Here is a 26,657-nt window from a genome sequence, read left to right on the forward strand (position 1 = left end):
CCGCACCACCTCTTCCTCCCGCTCCCTGCGCCCCTGCGCAACCTGAGAGGGGCGGAGGCAGTGTTGGGCGGAGCCTCCGAGACGCCCTAGTAGGAGCTATCCCGGCGGGCCGCGCGTGCGGCCGCGTTTGAATGGCTCAGAGTGGGCTCGTCCGGGGACCTGAGGGATAGTCTGGGCTGCCGGGGCGCAGTCGGTCAGCGCCTGGGCTAGACGGAGGCGCCGCGGTACCATGAGGCGCCGGTAAGTGACAACCGGGCCTGCGCCATCCTCGCGCCGGCGGTTGCCCTCCGGGGGCCAGGCTTCTCCTCGGGCCTGACCGCGCCCTGGGCCCACCTGCAGGCCCCGCGGCGGCCTCTTCTCGGCCCGGCCGGCGCAGGGCTGCAGGGGTCAGGGGTCGGGAGTCGGGGCGGCGGGGCCGCGGTCTCGCATGGAGCTCCCTACCCGGCCGCGGCGAGGAGGGTCAGGGCGGCGGGCGCAGGAGCCCGCCCGGGTGGGCGCGAGGGGTCCGGGCCCGGAGAGGCGGGGACGGAACCTGCTGTCATTTATTTGCGGATGGAGCCGACTTGTGCATCCCAGTGAGCGGGGAAGGACGCCGGCGTCTGAGGCGCTCTGTTTGAGGACAGGTTTTCCCGAGAGCCGCCTAGGCCCGGCTGTGGTATTTCCTTATTTTCTGTCGGGTCCTTGCTTCCCTGACACATAACCTTTTGTTCAGCAGGACAAAAACTTGACATAACTGCATAAGAATTGCTGATTGCAACTTTAAAAACCTCATTGTATTTTCTGAAAAGTTGTTCTGTAACAGTACCTAGGCTTTTACCAAGGTCTTAAATGGGCTTAAATATGGAGAAAACAAAGAGTTGATTTGTTTCCTTGTGGCTTGTAAAATTCCTTGAAAACAGAGGTTTCTATGTCAGTTTCTTTGAGATTAAAAAAAAAAAAAAAGAGACTAACAGAATTTAGGTCTGTAATAATCACCAGTTTAGCACTGGCAAAGATTATGAGAAATTAGTCCACCTAATCGCTTAAATTTGTGTAGTTTGTCTTGTTGTGTTGTTTTTTAAACCAGCTTCAGACTTGAATCAGAACTTTATACGTTGAGGCTTTTACTTGGCTAATAACTAGCGCTGTAATCATAACATTGGTTAATATTTATTTTGTGCTTTCTATATGCCAAGCACTCTTTTGAGAGCTTTGCTTTGGGACAGATACTATTATTATCCCCATTTTGACAAAGAGGAAACTGAGGCACAGAGACGTTAAGTAACTTGTACACGGTTACACAGCTAGTATAATTGGGACCCAAGCAGGCTGGCTCCATGCTTTTAGCTATGCTGCTCTACTGCCTCATTTATATGTTGCTCTTTTTAGTTTACAAAGCAGTTTAATTTTATTTACTTCTCTCAACTGGGGAGATAATATACGTGTGAGGTGCGTTCGTGTACATGCACACAGTACTAAATCGAGTTCTCTGCTCTTGTGGACGTAACTTTTGTGCATCGAGCAGCAAAATCCATTGGCTATATTAAGATAAATAGAATTTATAAAGTTCATGTTTGTATTGTAGGTTATAGTTTTAATCCCTTTGTGTCATTTCCTAAAAGTGTAGAGAACAGTTTGAAACCTATGTAATTCCTTAAAATATACCATTATATATTAATGATTCTTTCTGAAAACTTACTGAGTGGTTACTCTGTACTTGGAATGATTAACTTAACTAATAACTCCATGACAAGAAATAGGATTCAAAAGCAATTAAGAAATCAGTTTACACTTATTTACAGCCGAGCATTTAAATTTTTAATTTCATTCATCAGTTATCAAGCAATGTTAGGCCCAATTGGTTATACAAAAGAAATGTGCCAGGGCAACAAACCTGAGGAAAGTTAGTTTAGTTTGGGATATAAAATTAACAACGATCACCACCACCAAAAAAAAAAAAAAAAAAAAAAAAAAAGAAAGATATATGAGATATTCTTTATTAGTGCAGTGGGTGTATGATGAACTGAACTGAGTAATCAGTAATGCTTCTGCAAAGAACCCAAACTGAAGCATGGATGTAGGGCATTGAATAGAAGTGTGAATGGGGAATTTTAGTGAGGAAACAGTGTGTTCAAAGACTTGAAATTGGGAATGAAAATGATTTTTCTAGGGAACAGTAAGTCTGGTCTATATGGAAAGTTCCTGTTGAGAAAAATAAGATTATGGCAGACTATGAGGAATGTTATATAAGACATATGTCAAAGAAGTATAGGTTTGACATATATATAAAAAGAGATATGATTTTAGAAGTTTAAAAACTTTTAAATCGGTGATTCTCAGCTGCTGGCAGTTTTGCCCCTCAGGGGACATTTGGCAGTGTCACGCCTTGGGGGGTGGGGTGCTATTGGCATCTAGTGGATAGAGGCCAGGAATGCTGCTAAACATCCTGCAATGGGTCAGCCCCTCCATGAGAAATAATTACCCCAAATGTCAGTGGTGATGAGGTTGAGAAATCCTCTTTTTTTTTTTTTTTTTTTTTTAAATAAATTTATTTATTTTATTTTTGGCTGCTTTGGGTCCCCGTTGCTGCACGCAGGCTTTCTCTGCACGGGCTTCTCATTGCAGTGGCCTCTCTTGCTGCGGAGCACGGGCTCTAGGCACACGGGCTTCAGTAGCTGTGGCACGCGGGCTCCAGAGCTCAGGCTCAGCAGTTGTGGCACACGGGCTCAGCTGCTCCGTGGCATGTGGGATCTCCCCAGACCAGGGCCCGAACCCGCGTCCCCTGCATTGGCAGGCAGATTCCCAACCACTGCGCCACCAGGGAAGCCCGAGAAATCCTCTTTTAAGTTGTTTGCTTATATGGCCAGCTTCTGTTTCCATGTGCTGTAGACAAATATGAATGATGAATTTTCAGAGCATGAGTACAAGCAATATTAAAGTTAAGGAGAAGCTGCCTCAGAGACCTCAAGAAGGCAGCTATTGTTGGAGTCCTGGGGGAAAGAAGCTATAAGGAATTAGGATAGGAGCACTGAGAGTGAACAAGTAGTGGTAAAAATGAGACAACTATTTAAATAATATATTTTCCAAGTTTGAAAATAATGCATGTTCATTGTAGGAAATTTAGGAAATGTAGAGAAAGTGTAAAAAGAGCAAAAGCCGCTTATAAAATCCCCCAAGCAAGAAAGAACAACTGTTAACATTTTCATGTGGTGTTTCCTTTCAAATCTTTTTCTTTGTTGATACCTATTTTCCTTCATAAGACTAGGATTATACATTTTTCTCCTTGTGGCTTTGGTTTATTTTTGTTTTTTGACTCAGCATATCATGAGTATTTCCCATTCTTAGAAAAATGTTCTTTTTAATGGTCAGTCTTCTTTGTTTTTTGTGTGTGTTCTTTTCAAGTTGGGGATTTTGCTTTGTATTCAAAAGACACATTTTGAAGGAAGAAATATTAGAACATGATGACTGATTAACTGTAGGAAACAATAGGGGTAAAAGTGTATGGTATCTCCAAGGTTTTAAATCTAGGAAGCTAAAATAATGGTGCAGCTATTGAAATAAATTGGGATTCTCATAATACTTTTCATCTTAGGTATGGAAACTGCTGTTTACAGAGATACATAATGAGATTTTAATGAGGATCCGTGATGCCTATCAGCTTACATTTTTCCTCAAACCTCTATAATAATCTTCCTTTTCTTTTCTTTCTTTTTTTTTTTAACTTTTTGTTTTTTGTACTAAGCTTATTTTTCAGTTCTTTCTTTGCAAGTCTTCCCCTTCTTGGAAAGGTTTTTTGAAATATGTTTTCTATTAGGATACTAAGTAAGGCTCAAGTTTGTTGGTCATGAATCTTTACTTTGAAAGATTAAATGACTAGTTCGAGTTTTTAAAATGTATAGATTGCTAAAGTTTATAAGCAAGAGGTGAGTATAACTCTTCCAGAGGAGGAGGAATTATCTTTAAAAATGCTTGCCCACTATGGGATGCATCATTACATCACATCAGTCTATATTACATTGCTATTTTATCAATCATTATACTTGTTGATCTCTATCAGTTAATTTGGTGCTTTGTGGAAAATGTATTTAGGAAAGTAAATTTAAAAAAACCTTAAAGCTAATACAAATGGTACTTTTACTGGGACTATACGCTTTTCAAATTGGATAGGATATAATTTGACTTTTTTTTTCTACTGACTGTTTTAGTACTTCATGTTCATCCCCCACCCCCGGTATCTTCTCACTAATAGCTAATATCCATTAACTTTGGAGAAGTTTTGTAATTTCTTTGTTCTTGGGACATGATGAGGGTAGAGATGGAAGGAAAGGGTCTTCTGAAAGTTCCCCCCAATTTGCCTCCCCTATAATCACCTGTCTCTCCTTCAGTTTTACACACTGCCTAAAATTCCTGAACAAGTCACTCAGGAACCTACCACCTATGTATGAATCATGAATACCCATTCTGGCATCTCTTCTAACTAGTGTAATCTTAAAACAGGCAGCCTGGTTATATGGGAAAGGCTGTAACACTGGAAGTTACAGTTCTAAGCCTGGTTCTCCTATTAGTGGCTGAGTGTTCTTGGGCAAATGCCTTAATCTTATCTGTAAATTGAAATTATCTCCAAGATCCTTTCCAAATCTTAAGAGTCTGTGAATCTGTGAAGTATTTGCTTTTGTGATTACCGTGGGGAGACTATTAGTCTTTTACATTGCAGCATGAATTAATCATAGATCATAAATGATTTCTTCCAAAGGCATTTGTAAAAGCTACTCCCATATCATAAGACTGGGGGAGGAATTTTAGAATGGAATTTAAATGGCACTAGAATACAAGCTCCAGGAAGGCAGGGAACTTTGTTTTGTTCACTTCTGTTTTCCCAGTGCCTAGAGTGGTAATTAGTATATAACATGTGTTAATATTTGTTGAATGAGTGAAGGAATGGGTTGTTTTTGAGGAAAGACAAGCTTGTTGGAGTACTGTACAGATCCTCTGAGCACCTTGAAAGAACTCAGAATACAAATCAACCAGATTACAACCCAATCATTCCTACAATATAAAAATACCTCCTAGTTGTTGTAAAGCATCCATTGTTCACTTGGCTGCTTTCAGAACTATTAAGTAATGATTGCCCTGACTGCCCTTCATGCTCACAGAGTGCAGTTTTGTCCATCACCAGATCTTACTTTAGTGCCAGCCTGATTTTTCAATGTGCCTTTTACTCTTATTTGCAAAAATCTATGCTCTGCCTATTCCCTATACCACTTAATATTATCATTAATAGTATGTTTAGTGTTATCACAAAAATAAATCATATATATCGATTAAAAATTGGTCTTTCATCTATGGAGGATTCATGGCACAGCAGTTAGAAACTAGTACTCTTAGCCTTCCTATTCCAGTTATCCTAATTCTACAACTGCCATATAAAATAATCTTCAGGAATATTTTTAATCATATGATATACAAAGCTTCTAAGTAAGCCTGTTTTGTCTACAAACTAAAGTCCAAGATTCCGGACCCGGCATTCAGTGATTCTGCATTTTAGCCAGTCTACCTTTTTAGTCTATCCTAGTCTTTCCGCTGCAGTGACCTGGACTGTAACTTTTTTTTTTTTTTTTTTTTGCTGTGCCATGCGGCTTGCAGGATCTTAGTTCCTCAGGGGGGAATCTGGGCCCTTGGCAGTGAAAGCCCAGAGTCCTAACCACTGGACCACCAGGGAATTCCCTGGACTCTAACTTATTGAATAGTTGTTGTAGATAATAATGAAACAAAAAACACAATTATTCTTACCTAGAAAGTATGTTTTCAGATAAGGAGAGGCTGACAGACTATTTCTCAAGAAGCCTTGTATTGGCTGGCATTGATTATTTGGCTGAATTATTAATTTACTGAAAAATAACATCAAGGAACAAGAATCCTTAAAACTCTACATAAACAATTTTTTCTCTCCTTGTTGGCAGACGTATCTGGAAATTAAGTATATGTATAGTATATATATTTAGTGGTATTAGTTGACTACTTAGTGAGACTGACTATATAATTCTGTGCCCACAGCATTGTTTGGATGGTTTATCAGTCTGGATGGGCTCGGTTATTTTGCAGTAACAAATAACCACCATATCTCAGTGGCTTAAAATAACAAAGGATTATTTCTTCTCAATTCATATTACATGTGAGTTGTCTGGGGGCTCTACTGTGTGTTGTCCTTGCTCAGGAGTACTGAGCAAGTCATATGACCATGCCTAACTTCAAGATGATGGGCAGGTATAAACCTATCATGTATCTGAAAGGAGAACTGGAATATCATGGCACAGTTTTAACATTCACCACAGTTGGGGCACCCATTGACTTTTTTTTTTTTTTTTTAAGTTAGAGAGGAAAGGTTGCTTTATTCAGGAGGCCGGCAGCCTGGAGAGAAGGTGGACTCATGTCCAAAAACCAACTCCCCCTTTGACATTTTTGAATGTATTATTACTCTTCTCTCCTGTCTGACTGTTATCTTTCATGGTTGACATAATCTTTCTTTAGATATGTTCCTTCATTTATCAGCTCTTCCTTAAGTATCCCCTATATGTCAGGTACTATCCTAGATACAATGAATGTGGTTCCTGGTCTCATGGAGTTCACAGTCTAGTGGGAGGACATGGACAATAAGCAAATAAGCAAGTTAATTTCAGACAGTGATAAGTGCTATGGAGGGGAAAAATAAGGTACTGCTATAGAGAATGGTTGGTGGTGAGGGTAGGGTTATCCTTGATTGGGTGGTCAGGGAAATCTTCTGGGGTGGGTGACATTTGAGCTGGGAAGCAGCATCCCTGAGGGTATATGGGAGAAATATTTTAAGCAGAAGGAATGCCACAAAATGGAAATGAGCTCAACATGTTTAAAGACAGAAGACCAGTATGGCTGGAGCATTTAGGAGAAACTGATGCTATAGTCCAAGGGAGAGATGATGGTAGTTTGCTCTAGGATGGTGGTAATATATTCCCAAACTATATTCTAGTTTGGGAATATATTATAAAGGCATAATCAATGTATTGGATATAGGGAGTTTAGGAAAAGAGAAATCGGGGATGAATCCTCTGTTTTGGACTTGAGCAACTGGGAAGATGATGGTTCCATTTACTGAGTTAGGAACAGTTAGGAGGAGCAGCTTTGAGAGGGTGGATATTAAGGGTTCTATTTTCAATATATTAAGTTCAAGAATGATGACTCTTCGACACCCGAGTGGAACTGACTTGTAGGAAGTTGGAGATACAACTCCAGAGTTTAGAGGAAACATTGAGACAAATGATTTTTTTTTTTTAATGAGGCTAATATGTTAAATTTGGTTACAGTTAAGTCTTAGACCTGGAAGTCATTATATCTCCTTAAAGCAGTATGCAGTTCCTCTGGAGAAGGGAGTATTCCCTAAGAGAAGGGAGCGTTTTCAAACTTCAGTATGGTCTGATTTCAGCCCAGGATAATGGTGGTAACAAACCTTGTAACTGATGGGATGTACGATAATCCTCACAAGCATTCTAGTGTAAGAAGCATTAAGAACCATTGCTATAAAAGGATGCTAGCATCATCTTCTGTTGATTTCTTCATTTGATTCTCAAAGGACAATCTACCCTAATATTTAGGGTCTTAGGGTATACTTCACTCTACTGATTTCAAAATTAGGAACATGAGGCTTCCCTAGTGGCGTAGTGGTTGAGAGTCCGCCTGCTGATGCAGGGGACACGGGTTCGTGCCCCAGTCTGGGAGGATCCCACGTGCTGCGGAGCGGCTGGGCCCGTGAGCCATGGCCGCTGAGCCTGCGCATCCGGATCCTGTGCTCCACAACGGGAGAGGCCACAACAGTGAGAGGCCCATGTACTGCAAAAAAAAAAAAAAATTAGGAACATGTATTACAGCAGACTGGTAATCCTAGTCCAAATCATGAAGATAGGTTGTTAAAATTAGTTTATATCAGCTTGTCTTTTTTGAGTGTTATGTATCTTATTGGCATATCCTTTCACATATATAGAGTCTATCTTGAAAGCATCAGGAATACCTTTAGTAGCTAAACAAGGGGTCAAAAAGGATCCTTAAGATGATGTTGTTTTATATATATGTATATATATTTACATTTCTGAGTTTAAGAAGACAATTGGAAAGGATTAGAGTGGTTTTTCCTCCCTGTGAATATTTCCAGAAAAATAATGGAATGTTGTAACAGGGAGAGTAAGAGATACTCATCAGAACATGCTAAAATAATTATCTATGTGGCTTAAGAAACCCTAAGTCTTCCCAAAGATTCAGGTGTTTATATAGTCATAAGAAAAGAAATATATAATACATTTTAATTTAGTTAAAACATAATTAGAAGTTTGGGATTAACTCCTAATATATATACACACTACTATGTATAAAATAGATAAACAGCAAGGACCTACTGTATAGCACAGGGAACTATATTCAGTATCTTATAATGACCTATAATAGAAGAGAATATATATGTGATGTAACTGAATCACTTTGCTGTACACCTGAAACTAACACAACATTGTAAAATAACTATACTTCAATTTTTTTAAAACGGTTAAAAATGAAACATAATATTTGCATTTGATACAAAATTCAGAAAGTCCAAAAGGGAAATCTCCCTTCACCCCATCCCCCAGCCACAGATATCCTCTCTCTAGAAATGACTTTTCTCCCCAGTTTCTTGTGTATCCTTCCAAAGATACTCAGTGAATATATAAGCAGTCGCTCACGTACACTTTATTTTTCACTTAAGTAACAGCATACTGTTCTGTACCTTATCTCCCCGCCACCCACCAACTTTCCAGTAAAAGGCATAAAGTCACTGAAAAAATTAAGTCTGTATGTCCAAAACTATTGATAAAGGTGACGATAAATAAACACCTAGTTATCAGAATTTAGCTAACTTTGTTTTCCCATTATTAATCTCAATTCCTTAATGTAGAATACTCAGTGGACTTAATTATTACAACTGAGGAGTAGGGACTTGCCTGGTGGTGCCGTGGTTAAGAATCCGCCTGCCAGTGCAGGAGACACGGGTTCAAGCCCTGGTCCAGGAAGATCTCACATGCCGCAGAGCAACTGAGCCCGTGTGCCACAACTACTGAGCCTGTGCTGTAGAGCCCACGAGCCACAACTACTGAAGCCTGCACTTCTAGAGCCCGTGGTCCTCAACAAGAGAAGCCACTGCAATGAGAAGCCCATGCACCACACCCTCACTCGCCACAACTAGAGATAGCCTGTGCACAGCAGCAAAGACCCAATGCAGCCAAAACTAAATATAAATAAATAAATAAATTTATTAAAAGAAAACAAGCTGAGGAGTAGGTGGTGGGAATAGTAATTCCCACTTAGTATCAATTTTGTAATTTTTATTTCGGGGTGACTTAGTCATAAGAGAGTTGGAATTCAGTTTGGTCTAATTGATTGAAATGATGTATCATCATGTTGTACCCACTGAATTGTCAGAAATCTGTATTTTCACGCTTGACCCACCTTTCTGAATTTGACATTATCTCTCAAACCAGCCTTCCATGGGAAACTGAATTAAGAGAAGGTGATGTGTTGAATCATTTAGCAAATAAAAAAGCCCTTGGGGTTTACTCCAGGTACTAGGGGTTTGAGTTGTTAAGAACATGGAATCAGAATGATGGTACTTAAGTTTTATGATTTGACTGTTTAATGATATTGGGCCCTGATAACTTGGTAAATTGATTTCCTCAATAGGAATAAACCTAGAAATGTACTAGAAAATCTGGGTAACTTGATGGGGCACTCTTTCCCTGGACAGTGTATGAATAAGCACCGGCTGTATTTGTTTCTGTGCTTCTCTTTTTCTTCTCCATAATTGTTCACCTCCTCTCCCCCTGTCCCCAGTCCATACCCCATCTAATTGACACGTTATTTCAGAATGTTAACCTTCAATCAGATTAGAATCTAGACGGGATTAAAAGGCTTCAAACAAAATGAAACAAGTCAACACAATGTATCATTACTCTGCCAGTGTAATAGTTTCTCATATAGTTTATGAAAAGCACAGTTAACATGCCATTCACTTCATCACTTTTGAGTAGTACAAGTGTCTGCTGCCTTTGTAAACCACACCCCACCCACCCGCCCAAATATACTAGATAAATCAGTGTCACAGTTAGGGGATCACGTAATCTTTTTTTGAAACTGGCTTGACATTAAAGTATGTTGTTTTAGTTCTTACATGTGATAAGTTGTATCTGCTTTACACTGGGTCACATAGTCTGTTCAGCGCACCATTTGTGTTGAACACCCTGTTGGAATAGTTATGAGAATACGTTTTACATGTTGATTAAAATTTAGTTAAACACTCATTGAGAGTCACTGGGTGAGTCCTACTGGCCTAAAAGCTATTGTTACTCTGTAAAATGACTCTGTAAATAGCTTTGCTTAAAACCATTCTATTTCATATTTTAACTCAAAGAGCAATTTTCCCCCGTAAGCTCTTAGATAAATCATATCACTATGCTTAATGTATTATAATTGTTTGTGTTTCTCCCACTGTAAATCTTGTGGTGATGGTGAGAATTTTACAGTAGGAAAGTTTGGGAAGTTTAAGGTTATAAGCAGGAATGAAGCAGAAAACTCCTAGTTACTCTGATGTAGTTGTATGTAATACCAAGAATTCTTCTACCTAAAGTGATTCAAGTCATGAATTTTACAATTTTGTGTTGCTTTACATAACTTAGGAATTTATGTGTTTCGAGGCTTAAGAAACTTTATTTCTTATTACTGTATTGTCCTCTTATGTTTGAAAAAGAAAGTTAATTCTTCTATTTAAAATGTGAATTTTTTTACTGTAGAAAATTTATACAGAAAAATAAGCCAAAGAAAATGGTTCAACCTTAATACTGTAGAAAAATAGGAAAAAAAAAAAGGATTCAACTATAGTAGCACTCTTTAGAAAGAACTTTTATCCTTTCAGTCTTTTTTCTTTTCCTGTGCTATGTGTGCACATATACAGAAACATATAACAAATTTAGGAACTGGTATTAAAATTTGCTGACACCACAAAACATGTTTCTCACACCAAAGGCAATTTTCTTCACTAGTGATGTTTATGTGTAACTTAATAAGAGTTAACATTTACAGTGATTAACCATGTGCTAGACATTGTGGTGGGTGGATTATTTTATTTAATCCTCACAACTCTACTCTGAAATAGGAGGTTAAGTAACTTGCCTAATATCACATAACTAGTAAATGGTTAAAGCAGGACTGAAACCCAGGAAGTCTGACTCCAAGACTTGTGTTTGCCCCTTACCACATACGACCTAGTCCTTTCAGTTTAATCACATAAGAAAAATACAACTTATATTAAATATTTCAAAAGCAAACTAAAAATACATACAAAATCCTAAAGATGCCACCAGAAAACTACTAGAGCTAATCAATGAATTTGGTAAAGTTGCAGGATACAAAATTAATGCACAGAAATCTCTTGCATTCCTATACACTAATGATGAAAAATATGAAAGAGAAATTAAGGAAACACTCCCATTTACCATTGCAACAAAAAGAATAAAATACCTAGGAATAAACCTACCTAGGGAGACAAAAGACCTGTATGCAGAAAACTGTAAGACACTGATGAAACAAATTAAAGATGATACCAACAGATGGAGAGATATACCATGTTCTTGGATTGGAAGAATCAATATCGTGAAAATGACTATACTACCCACAGCAATCTACAGATTCAATGTGATCCCTATTAGATTACCAATGGCATTTTTTACAGAACTAGAGCAAAATATCTTAAAATTTACATGGAGACACAAAAGAGCCCGAATAGCCAAAGCAGTCTTGAGGGAAAAAAACAGAGCTGGAGCAATCAGGCTCCCTGACTTCAGACTATACTACAAAGCTACAATAATCAAGACAATATGGTACTGGCACAAAAACAGAAACCGATCAATGGAACAAGATAGAAAGCCCAGAGATAAACCCACGCACCTATGGTTAACTAATCTATGACAAAGGAGGCAAGGATATACAGTGGAGAAAAGACAGTCCTTCAATAAGTGGTGCTGGGAAAACTGGACAGCTACATGTAAAAGAATGAAATTAGCACACTCCCTAACACCATACACAAAAATAAACTCAAAATGGATTAGAGACCTAAATGCAAGACCAGACACTATAAAACTCTTAGAGGAAAACATAGGAAGAACACTCTTTGACATAAATCACAGCAGGAAATTTTTTGATCCACCTCCTAGAGTAATGGAAATAAAAACAAAAATAAACAAATGGGACCTAATGAAACTTCAAAGCTTTTGCACAGCAAAGGAAACCATAAACAAGACAAAAAGACAACCTTCAGAATGGGAGAAAATATTTGCAAATGAATCAACGGACAAAGGATTAATCTTCAAAATATATAAACAGCTCATGCAGCTCAATATTAAAGAAACAAACAACCCAATCCAAAAATAGGTAGAAGACCTAAATCGACATTTCTCCAAAGAAGACATACAGATGGCCAAGAAGCACATGAAAAGCTGCTCACCATCACTAATTATTAGAGAAATGCAAATCAAAACTACAATGAGGTATCACCTCACACCAGTTAGAATGGGCATCATCAGAAAATCTACAAACAACAAATACTGGAGAGGGTGTGGAGAAAAGGGACCCCTCTTGCACTGTTGGTGGGAATGTAAATTGATACGGCCACTATGGAGAACAGTATGGAGGTTCCTTAAAAAACTAAAAACAGAATTACCATATGATCCAGCAATCCCACTACTGGGCATGTACCCAAAGAAAACCATAAATCAAAAAGACACACGCACCCCAATGTTCATTGCAGCACTATTTACAATAGCCAGGTCATGGAAGCAACCTAAATGCCCAACGACAGACAAATGGATAAAGAAGATGTACATATATACAATGGAATATTACTCAGCCATAAAAAGGAACAAAATTGGGTCATTTGTTGAGAAGTGGATGGATCTAGAGACTGTCAGACAGAGTGAAGTAAGTCAGAAAGAGAAAAACAAATATATATTAATGCATATTTGTGGAACCTAGAAAAATGATACAGTTGAACTGGTTTGCAGGGCAGAAACTGAGACACAGATGTAGAGAACAAACATATGGACACCAAGGGAGGAAAGTGGCGGGGGGGGGGGAGTGGGGGGTGTGATGATTTGGGAGATTGGGATTGACCTGTATACCCTGATGTGTATAAAATGGATAACTAATAAGAACCTGCTGTGTAAAAAAATAAATAAAATTCAAAAATTCAAAAATAAAATAGAGAAAGAGGTTAACACTTCCCAATTAATTTTATAAAATCAGCAGAAAGTAATGCCAAAACTCTGACAAAGCCATTAAAAAAAAAAAAGAAAGGTAGTGACTTACAAGGAAGGTAAGCAGAGTACAGAATTCATGATTGGCAGTTTTACAATCAAAATGCCAAAATTCAAAATCAGCTCAGCAAATAAAGACCATGTGCATTTGGAAAAGTTTACAATCTCTCTGTGGTAAAGTGATAAAGTGGTATGAAAATAATAATACCTACTTCACTGATTTGGAATTAAATGAGTAAATGCGTGTGAAGGACTTAAGAGTTCCAGACATTTAGTAAACACTCAAGAAATGTTAGCCGTTAAAATTACCTAAGATCCCATAGCTAGATGGTGACAGAGTAGGGAATTCAACCTGTCTTACTGAGAACAAGGAAGAGGGTAGGTGTCGCATGCTACCCCGGGATATGTAAATAGCACGTGTGTGCTCTAACTCCCCAATAAGCAGAAGGAAATGTCAGAATATTGTAAATTGTAAAGTCCTATGAACATACAGTATGATACTCTAAAATACATGTGTAAAAATGTGATGCATCATCTTTATAATTAAATGTTGCTGTTTAAGAAAAAAGCAAACTAAAACATGGTATTGTTTATTGTCAAATTTTCAAAGGGAAAAATTGATAATACAGAATCTTCTGTTATCCAGAGTGCTGATAGTGTTCATTCTCTACCTCTTTTGGCAGGAGTCTGGATCTAGAGGATCTAGAGGGTAGCTGTCCATTTCTGCCCCATTTGCCAAGCTTACGTAGTTACCCAGTGTAGAAAATATAAAAATTTAAAATAGGAGTTTAAAAACATTGTTTCTATGAAAACTAATTGGAATAGTTTGGATAGACTGGATGAAGGCAGGTGACTCAAAAACTTGCTATCAAATGCAGTGTAGGTTAGAAAGCTGAAGGTAAGTGAAGAAAATCGAACAGTTTAGGATTTTGCACTGATAATGCTTTGTGAGTATCATTGAGTTCTTGAGCCACTTTAAAGAAATCCAAAGTAGAAATCATAGATGATGCTTATGCATTATTTTTAGATTTTAAATTAAAATGTTTAAGGTGTATGTGTACATCTGTCACTTTTTTTCATGAACCCTCATTTTAAGTGATTTTTTAAATCATTTAAAAAATACATTTATTTATATTTATTTTTGGCTGCGTTGGGTCTTTGCTGCTGTGCGCAGGCTTTCTCTAGTTGCAGTGAGCGGGGACTATTGTTTGTTGTGGTGCGCGGACTTCTCATTGCTGTGCCTTCTCTTGTCGTGGAGCACGGGCTCTAGCTGCGTGGGCTTCAGTAGTTGTGGCACGTGGGCTCAGTAGTCATGGCTTGCAGGCTCTAGAGCGCAGGCTCAGTAGTTGTGGCTCACGGGCTTAGTTGCTCCGTGGCATGTGGGATCTACCTGGACCAAGGCTCGAACCCGTGTCCCCTGCATTGGCAGGCAGATTCCTAACCACTGCACCACAGGGAAGTCCCTTTTTAATCATGTTGAATGACCAACCATCACTCCCAGTCACATTATATGAAAGGGCTCTTACTATATATTTTAAGAGCTCGAAAACCGTATTTTTCAACCCAGTAATATGCTTATCCAAAGGAAGTAATCAAATGGGTACAAATATTTGTGTATACAGATATTCATCAAGTATTTTCTGTAATAGCAGAAATAAAAACAAACAGCATCCATGTGATAAAATATATATTAATTTAAATCATTTTCAAAGAAACGTTTTCATATGTAGGAAAGTATATGTTAATGACAAAATGCAACATATAAAACTAACAGCATGAGAGGAGAAGCACCAGAATATTATTGGTGGTTGAATTACTGGTGATTTTTTATTTTAATTTATTTTAAGCTAAGTGACATTTGTAATGAAATGCAAAATTTGGTATAAAGGGGGTTTAAAGTAAAAAGTTTCTCAGCCGGTCCCTAGCTTTGCAGTTCACCTCTGTGGAAACATTCAGTGTTTGCTGGAATATTCTTAAGTGAGAGAGATAATTTTTATCAATGTTTATTTCTGATTTTTTTTCTTTTATGCAGCACACTTCCTTCTACTCCCAAATCCAAGGATGTGGCGTGAGGGAGGGAGGGACAAGACATAGTCTTCCTGTGCACAGTTGTTGTTTCTATCCCTTTCCCCCTCCCCTGCCTCTTTTACAGTACTGTTGTTGAGGCAAAGCTGACTGCATCTACAGTCATTAGAGGGAATACCACCTCTAGCCCAAAGAGCAAGGACATGGCATTTTAACTATATCTTTGACAACATTGCATATATATATATATATATATATATATATATATATATATATAGCCCACATATGAGCTTTGCTCACTGAAGTAGTCTAGTATCTTATCTAGTTCTTTTTTTTCTTCTTCTTATTTTTTAAAAATTATATTTTGGCCATGCCTCGCGACATGCGGAATCTTAATTCCCCAGCCAGGGATCGAACTTAGGCTCCCTGCAGTGGAAGCATGGGGTCTTAACCACTGGACCACCAGGGAAGTTCCTCTTATCTAGTTCTTATAACATGTAAAATTTTAATCATGTAGAAAAATAGAGAGGATGGTATCATGAACATCCCAATTACCGAGCTTCAACAGTTACCAACATTTCTTGTTTTATTGATTTTCCCTTTATCTGTGCAAATCTTGTACATCATCTCTTGTACATCATCTGTATGATGTATGTATCTCTGAAAGACTCTTTTAAAAAAAGACATCACAATACCATTCAACTAGAAATAATTAATAATAATTTCTTACTCTCATACACTGTACATACACTGTACATACATACACTGTACATGTAAAATGGTACAGCTTTTAAAAATTGGCAATTTTCTTAAAAAGTTAAACATAACACCTTCCCTATGACCTAGCCATTCCGTTCTTTAGGTATTTACCCAAGACAAATGAAAGTATCTGTTCATACTAAAACTTGTACATGATTATTCATAGCAGTTATATTAGTAATAACCAAAACTGGAAACAACCCAGGGATCCATCAGCAGGTGAATAGATAAACACATTGTGGTACATCCATACAATAGAATACTGTATTGCTCTGCAATAAAAAGGCATGGACTATTGATACATGTAACAGCATGGATGGTTCTCAAAATAATTATGTTGAGTGAAAGAAACCATCTCCCTCCAAAAAAAGAGAGTATATACTGTATGATTCCATTTATATAAATTCTAGAAAATGCAAAGTAGTCTGTAGTGACAGAAAGCAGATGAAGTGGTTGAGGAGAAATTAAAAAGGGGCACAGGATATTTCTGGAGATGATGGGTAGGGTCACTATTGATTGTGTTAATGGTTTAATGGGTGTATATATATATATATACATACACACACTTTAAATGTGTGCAGTTTTATTATATGTTAGTTATACTTTAGAGTTATAAACAAAAATTATCCTTAATATCACATATCCAGTTGATATTCAAGTTTCCCTGATTCTAACACATCTTAACAGGTTTTTTTTTCACTAGGATACATACTATATTCAGTTGATACAGCCTTTTTTGATATGTAGTTTCCTCCTCTTTTTTTTTTTCCTTGCAAAGTATTTGTTGAGGAAACTGAGTTTTTTGTCCCAAAGAATTTCTGTATTCTGGATTTTTTATAATTACATCCTCATGGTAGTGCTTAGCAGGTTCCTCTCTGTCTAGCGTATTTCCTTTAAACTGGTAGTTGGTAACAAGTAGTTGAGGCTTGATTATGTTCAGGTTAGATTTTTTGACAAGCATACTTAATAGTAGTGTTGTGTAGTATTTCCTATTGTATGTATCACATCATCACGAGGCATATAATGTCTGGTTGTCTCCTTCTTTGTAATGCTAAAGTTGGTTAGTGATTTGGATGTTGTCAGCCTGATCTATCCGTTATAAAGTTCCCCATCAGCTTCTGTATCTTTTTTTGCTTTCTATTCATGCTCAAATTGAACAACCATTTCTGGAGAAGAACTGAAAATATGGAAGCAAGGAAAGCTTTAGATTCTGATTTTTTGAGTACATAAGGGTTTTAATTTTTTTTACTATGGTTGCTTAATAGGAGCTTTCCTTCATTTCATTTTCACAATTTCCTGTTTATCTTCAGGACTCAGATCTAGTGTAACCTGAGATACATTTCTGGGTATTCCACTACCCCTCAAATTAGATGTACTGCTAATGCTTTTTTAGCAACCTGTACTGTTTCTCTTGTATAGCATTTATTGTTTTATATTTATTGGCTTTCTTTCCCACCAGGCTATGAGCTTCTTGAGAAATAAGGCATACACTTATTAAACTCTTGACACATAGTAGATGCTCAGTAAACGCATGCTGAATTAAATACATATGCTTTCTTTCCTTTAATCATCTAAAAAAATGAACCTTAAAATACTGGTATACTTTGATTGTGATGATATTCATATGCTCACTGTTGCCTTATTGATTTTGTCTGGATGATTTGTCCATTGATGTAAGTAGGGTGTTAAAGTCCCCTACTATTATTATATTATTGTCAATTTCTCCCTTTATGTCTGTTAATACTAGCTTTATATATTTACATGCTCCTATGTCTGCAAGTTTTTCTTATTCTTTTGGAGTAAGGCAGGAGTAAACATCTTCACTTTTACAGATCAGTAAAATGAGGCTCTGATGTTCATGTAGTTGGTTAAGTGGGAAAGCTGAGAATTTGAACATGGGTCGGTTTGACTTAATCTTTTAGCTACACTGGCCTTTTAAGATTGGATGAGTCTCTAATTTTTCACCCAAATAATGAGTTGTGATTCCTACTGCATAGTGAGCAGAAAGATTTCTAGAGAGCTGAGTGAGACAGGAGGAGCCTTGAGGCCTTTGCAGAGTAAGCTTTTAACTCCCACTAGCCTCCAAGTGAGAGTACTCACCTCCCATTATCGCTCAGGGAGGGCACCGAGGGTATCTTGTGTCCTCAGGGCCGGACACAGCCCATATGGATTAGTAGCATAAAGAGAAAACCAGAAGGGGAGGCTTTAGTAATCATCTGTCAAAACAGAGATATATTCCAAATGCCTTGAGGAAGGTTTCTGGAACCTCTAGGCCTGAAGTGTGGATCTCAATTTCTTGGAGAAAAAAGAATGGATGTGGGCCCTGAGCCATATTTCTCAGTTTCATCAAGTGAGTTCTGGGTGTCCAAGGAGGCTAGTGAAAAGCTATTAATGACATGTGCTCTGCACTCCAGTTTTTTAAAGTCAGGTTATTGAGGTATTATTTACGTGGGCTTCGACATGTGCACAGTTGTATAGTAACTACCACAGTCAGGATATAGAACATGTCCTTCATCACAAAAAGTACCCTCTTTTTCCTTTAGAGTCAACATCTTCTCCCAGACTCTGGCAAGAAACTGATATTTTTGTTTCCCTATAATTTTACCTTTTCTAGAATGTCATAAAAACAAGGTATAGTATGTAACCTTTTGAATCTGGCTTCTCTCATTTAGCGTAATATGTTTGAAACTTATTTGTGTTATCATGTTTTTCAATAATTTGTTCCCTTTTTTTGCTGAGTAGTTGATGCAGAAAATCAATCTAGGAAAGTAAACATTTTAACTGGGGCAGGTTGGGGGTGACAGTGCATCCCAATTTGCTTGGGATAAACCTGGTTTATGTCTATTGACCCAGAGTAATTTTTAATAGTATTTCCTTTTACTCTCAAATATGTCCTAGTTTGGATGATAAATTATATGGCTGTTGTAAACTGAGTGACAAGATATGTTCATAGTTCATTGCTCTATAGTGTTGTCAGTTTTGCCTTCCAAAATACCAGAGTTGTATATATTTATATTTCATATAAATATTTTGAATGATAACAGCAGTAATAACTTGCATGTAATCTTATTTTGATCTTCACAAGTCTCATTTTGCATTTGAGAAAACTGATTCAGAATAGAATAAATGATTTGCCAAAAATCATGATATTAAAAGGGATAAAACCCGCATTGTCTATCTACACATTTACCCTTAATATCTCATATCACTTGAGAGACAGTATAGTATATTGGTTAAGAGTGGAGGCAATGGTGACAGAATGCCTGGGTTCCAGTCCTGACTCTTACCGCTTTTTTGCTGTCTGACCTTAGGCAAATTATGTAATCTTTCTGTGCCTTAATTTCCTCATCTATAGAAAGGGTATAATATGATATAACTACAATGCCTATGGCTAGCATGTGGTAAGCTTTTGATAAAGACTGCTATTATTTTTAATGATATTACCGTTCTTTCATTAACACCATTGCAATAGAACCTCCCTCCCTCAACAAAAAACCTCGCTTTCCCCCATATAAAAAAATAGTACGGAATGTTTTGCTCAACTTCCTTTATAATTAAAAAAAATTATTAATCTCTGATAGCATGGTGCCTGATTATGGAGGTCTTCAATATTTAGATAACTATTGATAGTTTAGTCTTGATGTAGTAAATCAATTCCACAAACTCTGTTCCTTGGTACATCTGCATCTTTCAAATTTTATATGTATTGGTCAAAATTTAAAAAATTTTTTTAAAGTAGGATGGTGGCTAAGTTTGGGAATCAGAGTTAAATAAAATTATGCAGGCTCCTCAGAGCCTTTTTAATGTATTTAATTTCCAAGAAGCAGATTTAACATCTAGCATATCTAAACTTACGTGAACAGAGTAAAACATCAATTAAAATCTATGTGGATGCTCTAAACATAATTTGGGAAATTCTGTAGTAAATAGGAGGGACCTTTTAGAGATTTGGGGATTTTGCCATCAATACCATAGCTTGCAAAGGTTGATTTATAGGAACCAGGAAGAGACTGGAGGCAGGAAAATCAAATAATTCATATAGTAATTAGGCTTGAAGTGATAGGGCTAGCATTTTGACACTAGGAAAGGAAAGGTCCAAATGGGTCCATGAAATATTTTGAAGAAAGATTCCAGAAGACTTAGTGATTGATTGGAAGGAAGGAGAGGGGAGTCAAAATAACTCCTAGGGGGCTTCCCTGGTGGCGCAGTGGTTGAGAGTCCGCCTGCCAATGCAGGGGACACGGGTTCGTGCCCCGATCCGGGAGGATCCCACATGCCGCGGAGCGGCTGGGCCCGTGAGCCATGGCCGCTGAGCCTGCGCGTCCGGAGCCTGTGCTCCGCAACGGGAGAGGCCACAGCAGTGAGAGGCCCGCGTACCACAAAAAAAAAAAATAATAATAACTCCTAGGTTTCTAGTCTGAGAGGAATTTGATGGCAGTAATTTAAAATTTGGTAGCTAGGAGGGGCAGGTAGTTGTCCTGATGTAGGAAGAGATTGAAGAGATTTGTTCTAGATGTGTTGACTTTGACCTAGCAGTGGCAGATCAAGAAGTCAGATGCATAGAAGTTAGAGGAGAGTCAGAGACTACAGAAATAACTGAAGCTATGAAAGCATATTTTTCCAATTTTAGTGTAGAGAGAAGAGAGTTGTTGAAGGAAAAGGAACCAAAAAGGAGAAAGGGAACAAGGAGAGTCAAGATAGTGCTGTGTGCTGTGATCAGAAAGATTGAGGGTGGGAAAGATGAAGGGATGAAAAAGCTAAATGGTGATGAAGAATGAGCAAAGTCTGTAGAGTTATCATGGCTGACCTAAGTGGGCATCATCAGTGCTCCAAAAGGCTCCCTTATAGCTTCAAGTAACTTTGAAGGTGCAATTTTTCAGATGAGAGTGCAGAGTAAAAACAAGGTTATAAAGGGTTAAAGAGAAAATGGAAACTAAAAAGCACTCATTGTAGAAAGTTGGCAGGAAAGAGAAGTAGAGAAAGAGTATAGAAGTTGAGAGGGGAAACCTGAGCAAGTTTGAAAGCAGAAGGAGAGGAATCAGTTCAAAGGGAGACATTGAAGATATAAAAGTGTGTGTGGGAGCTAAGTCCCAAGTGAGGTGAGAAGGTGAGAATTGAGAAAGTTAGATGGAGTTGCCCTAATTTTGGAAAAGTTAAAATAAATTCTTCCCTAGAAATGTTACCTCTATGTGGTGGCATTTACACCTTTCTCACTATTTTACTATAAGGTAGTTATATAATTTAGCTGCCTTTTGTAAGATGGTGACTTCATTAAGTTAGAATAGTATTCAGATTATGAAAATAGTTCATGTTCATTGTAGAAAATAGAGAAATGTGTAAATGAAGGAAAAAACCTACCTATAATTCCACCAGCAATAAATAACTTCTGCTAATGTTTTGATAGCGCTTTTTTTTTTTTTTTTTTTGTGGTACGCAGGCCCCTCTCACTGTTGTGGCCTCTCCCGTTGCGGAGCACATGCTCCGTTCGCACAGGCTCAGCGGCCATGGCTCACAGGCCCAGCCGCTCCGCGGCATGTGGGATCCTCCCAGACCGGGGCACGAACCCGTATCCCCTGCATCGGCAGGTGGACTCTCAACCACTGCGCCACCAGGGAAGCCCAATAGCGCTCTTTTGAATGGATTGATTATATATATACATACAGCTTTGGAAACACCAGAATTATACTGTACATTCAATTTTCTGTCCTGCTTTTTATAATACTGTTATTTTTTGAACTTTCTTCCATGTCACAAGACATTCTTTGAAAATAGTATTTTTAATATTCCATTGTAAGCACTGATCCCATTTGAGTCAGCTTTGGCATTCTCAATTTCTTTTTTTATCACCCTGTTTTTTAACTTGATCCAAATTCCATTATTCATCTTAAGTGCTAGATAGCAAAGCATTTATTGAGAGGCTGGTAGCTGAATTTTGGAGGAAAGAATCAGTATCCCCAGGCCCTAAAGATTGCCCCAGAAAATCTCATCTTTACCTTCTGTTTTTCTCCCCTGCACTGAAATTCTTGAGAGAAGAAGTCCACGTTCATCCTTCCCTTTCATTTTTTGTGGGGCAGCTGTGTCATGGGGAAACTTATGATTTGTCCTTAAGCCCTATAAATTCCCTGATGGGCGCTAGAAAAGAAAAAGTTACCCTTATAGGACGAGGGAAGGATGGAAAGTAGGGCTCCCTTATAGTTTACGTTCATTTATCCCTGTCTTGTCATCTCCTCAGAAAAATTAGCACTCTCATCTTATTTGACTTTTTTGGCTATTCAGGATTGAAAATGTTCACTTTATTGTAGTTGGGAATGAATTGGATTCAATTAATGAAAACAGAGATGTGGTAGAATGGCATAGATTCTGTGCCGTACACTCTGTCACTAACCTAGTTAGTGTTTTTGGGCAAGTTACTTGATCTCTCAGGGTGAAAAAATTAGGCTGAAGCTTTAAATTCGAAAACCTCTTTTTTTACTTATATATTTTATTACTCTGCAATAGTGGTCAGTTTTCAGCCTCAAGACTCTTAGGGAATACAGTTCACGCCGTTTGTGATAGTGAGAGTTGACTCTATGGTGGTAATTGGAAGAGAATCACTTATACCAGGAATACTAATTATTCAATATTATAATTCTTTGTATAACCATGCTTTGCTTTCCAAGGCAAGGATTGAAATTGCCTAGTGAAATTGCAGAGTTAAATACAGTGCAAATAATTGATGTACTGTAGTATATTGATGTAAAAAGAAAGCTTAAGTTAATTTGATCTTGAGCTGTAACTTACTAGAGACAAAAGTCCAGACATGTTTCATTTCTGTATGATGAGCTTTTCTCATTGTCCTGAGTAGATAGGGAGTATCTATCTAAGTAACACTTAGAACTATTTAATCTTTTGATTTGGTAGCCATTGTAATAGATTATGTCAATAGATCTCTTTTCACCTTTCTAGTAGGAGATAAGTATTATATAAAGGGAATTCATCCCTCCAACTCCTTCTATATGCCACTATTCTTCTACCTTCTCAAGAAAATACCCATAAGCAATCACTTTAATGTCTTGATTTAAGAAAATATGCACTATATCCAAATTCAGAATAGTTATCAGTTAGTACTTTTTTCTCTTCTCAATATCTCCTAGCCCTTGCTTTTATTCTCTTAACGCCTTGTTTTCTTTTATTCTTTTTTCATTAAAAGATTTGTCCTTTCCAGTTTCTGTAATCACTGCCTTCAACCACTCTTAATCCCACTGCAGATTATTCTCTTTGTGTGTATTATCAAGTGGCACTTAGAAAACACCTAGAAGCCTCAATAATTGCTTTAAACCATTTGAATAGCACTATCTTATGCTCTTGGGGAAAAGGATGTTATTGGCCAAGAAAGGTGCTACCAAATGCATAAGACATAAAGCAAAATGGAATTTGTAGTGTAAAAAATCCTTTGTAATGAGACTTTAACTATTAGAACTTTGATAATTTCCTTCTCTTCTTTAAGACTTTACTCAATAAAGTCATAAAATTCACCTTTTTTTAAATGTACAATTCACTGTTTATAAGTATATACAGAATTGTGCCGTTATCAACCCAGATCTAATTTTAGAACATCTCCATCACCCACCATAGAGCCTTGTGCCCATTGGTAGTTATTCCCACTCCCAACCCAGCCATAGGCAACCACGAATCTACTTTCTGTCTCTATAGATTTTACTTGTATGGGCATTTCATATAAATGGAATCACATAATATGTGGTCTTTTGTGTTTGCCTTATTTCACTTAGCCCAACGTTCATGCATATTGTAACATGTATTAGTACTTCATACCTTTTTGTTACTGAGCAATGTTCCAGACGGATATACTACATTTTGTTTATTCATCCACCAGTTGATAAACATTTGAGTCCTTTCCGCTTTTTGGCTATTCTGAATAATGTTGTATGAACATTTGCATACACGTCTTTGTGTAGACGTAAACTCTCATTTCTCATGAGTAAATACGTAGGAGTGGAATTGCCGGGTCATATGGTAAGTCTATATTTAACATTTTAAGAAACTGCCCAGCTGTACCATTTTACATTCCCATGGTAACATGTGGGAGTGCCAGTTTCTCCACATCGTTCTCCACACTTGTCACTGTCTGTCATTTTTGTTCTAGCCATACTGGTGGTTGTGAAGTAATATCTCATTGTCATTTTGACTTGCATCTTTCTAATGATGTTAAATCCTTCGCTCTTAAAAAAATGCAACCTTGTTCTTTAATAAACTATTTTAGGGAGTTCCCTGGTGGTCTAGTGATTAGGATTCTAGGCTTTCACTGCCATGGTCCAGGTTCATCCCCTGGTTGGGGAAAGTGAGATCCCACAGGCTGTGCAGCACAACCAAAAAAAAAAACTTCTGGCCTATGAATAGATGAATGTTTTTCCCATATGAAAGGGGGACAGCCTATCAATAAATAAATGCTATCTTCTAGAGGAAAAAATATTCAAATCTACAGACTTAATACATATATACATACACACGTTTGTGTGTAATAAACAGGGTTAAATCTGTGGATAAAGGATTCTGGTAGTCTGCTATGAAAAAGTTAGGATAAAGACTAAAGGTGAAAGTTGTTTCAATTAATTATCATTTTTACATAGTATAGAATGGAAATTTTACTAATTCATTCAATATATACACATAGAGCACTTTCTATGTGTCAGGCAGTGTTTTAGGCCCAGGGAATATAGCAGTGAACCAGCAGGCAAGATCCCACTCCTCATGGAGCTTACATTTTAGTGGAGAAGACATATGATAAACAGACAAATAATATATGTCTAGTAGTGTAAATGTTATGAAGAAAAATAGGATAGGGTGAGAAGATAGAAATGAAAGTAGGTGCTATTTGAGAAGAGAGGTCAGAGAAAGCACTCTGAGGAGGGCATATTGGAGCAAGAACCTAAAAATGTTGTAAGGAAGAAAACCATAAGAATATATGAGGGGAAAGCATTCCTCAGATACAGAGTAGCAAACACACAGAGCCTTCCTTGATGAGAAATTTTGTAATCCATCATCCGCTGATCAGGCAAATTTAGGCCTCAGTAGACATAAAACAGCTTTGGTACATTAGACCAAGTTACTTACCTTCCCAAAACTTTATTTTTTAAAAAAAAATGAGGATTGTAATTTCTGCATCAGAGATTGTGCTGATGATTAAATGAGGTAACTCAATATAAAGCAGCCACAGTTCTATGATATAATGATAGTAACTGTTATTTTCTTGGAAATTGTTGTTATTGTCACACTACCCATTTTAAGCTTTCAAAATTAGTTTTCCAACTACTATTCTGTAGTAAATTTTTTTGTTTAAAAATTTTTAGGATCTTAAACCAGATACCACTGTCTTAGAAATGTCAGTCTTAATGAAACAGGACTATTCCTCCCAGCTTACAACTATTATGCTTTCAATTATCATTCTACTATATTTATTTATTTTAAAAATATGAATGACATTAAGAACTCTCTCTTCCAATTACTTTAATTTCTTAAGGTTTGTTTGTGATAGAGACAACTCCAGGTTTATTGATGAGTTGGATTCCAAAAAGTTGACTTTTTATTGGTTGTTTAGTAATCAGATTACATCTTTGACAGAAACAAAGGCCTACTCTAATAGGTGATTAGTTTCCAAGCTTAGGCCTTAATAGTCTGTTTAGAGCTGATCCAGTTGTACTATTAATTGGATTTCTATGGGAAAATGTAACTTGAATCCAACTCAGGATGCTAAAAATACTTTCTTTAATTTAGCATCTTCGTATAAGAAAAAGATGGAGGGAGGCACCTTGTAGTAAATGCCTGTTGTATATAGTGGATTTAAATTTATTCTTTGGATACCTATACTGGTAAATAACCAAGTTATTCTCACCTTGTACAATATTGAGATATTTGGTATTTTTCCTTAAGCTCTCAGTTCCTCCTACCTGAATCCAATCTGTTATCAAAAGTCCAGTTTAAGCCTTGCTTCTTCCCAAGCCTTTCCTAATCATGGTGGTTTTCAGAAATACACTCTATCCCTCTTTGAACTCATATAGAACTTAATTTTCTCTAAGTTTAGTCTGTATATTATGTGAGGTATACAGCCTGGTAGAATTAGATAACTATCATGTGATTATGTCATGTGTCTCTAATAGAGTAAGTTTCTTAAAGGCAAGAACATCATCTTTGTTTTCCTTTCATCATTTTGCTTCATTGACTGAATTATTTGTTTTAAATACTATATTGACTGTTCAAAACTTGTAAGCAGAACTTTATTTTCCCATAGATCCAGACACCTTTCTTAATATATTTGTATCAGATTACAAATTAATTCTTTTTTAGTAAGTGGGTTTTAGAAATCTCTTCAAAGCAGTGCTCAGTTCTTTGCATACTGTATTTTTTTAAATGTATGCCTAATTCGTATCTCTTAGAATAGAGAAAATGAATTAGCTAGTTCCTCTCATGTATTTTCTTCTAGTCTCTCCAGTTTCATAGAGACTTAAAGCAGTTCGACATTTATCTTCATCTTTTTGACTG

The 26,657-nt window shown here is 37.3% G+C and overlaps 1 protein-coding gene across 1 annotated transcript in view; it reads left to right on the plus strand.

The window, feature by feature from the left end:
• KATNBL1 (katanin regulatory subunit B1 like 1) overlaps window positions 1-26,657 on the plus strand; it is a 51,181-nt gene continuing 24,524 nt past the window's right edge. The window contains exon 1 of the mRNA XM_065871962.1: window positions 1-240. The gene's annotated coding sequence lies outside the window, so the exon portion shown is untranslated. The remainder of the gene's footprint in view (window positions 241-26,657) is intronic.

The sequence above is a fragment of the Phocoena phocoena genome, chromosome 2 (genome assembly GCF_963924675.1).
Source record: "Phocoena phocoena chromosome 2, mPhoPho1.1, whole genome shotgun sequence".
NCBI classification, from domain to species: domain Eukaryota; kingdom Metazoa; phylum Chordata; class Mammalia; order Artiodactyla; family Phocoenidae; genus Phocoena; species Phocoena phocoena.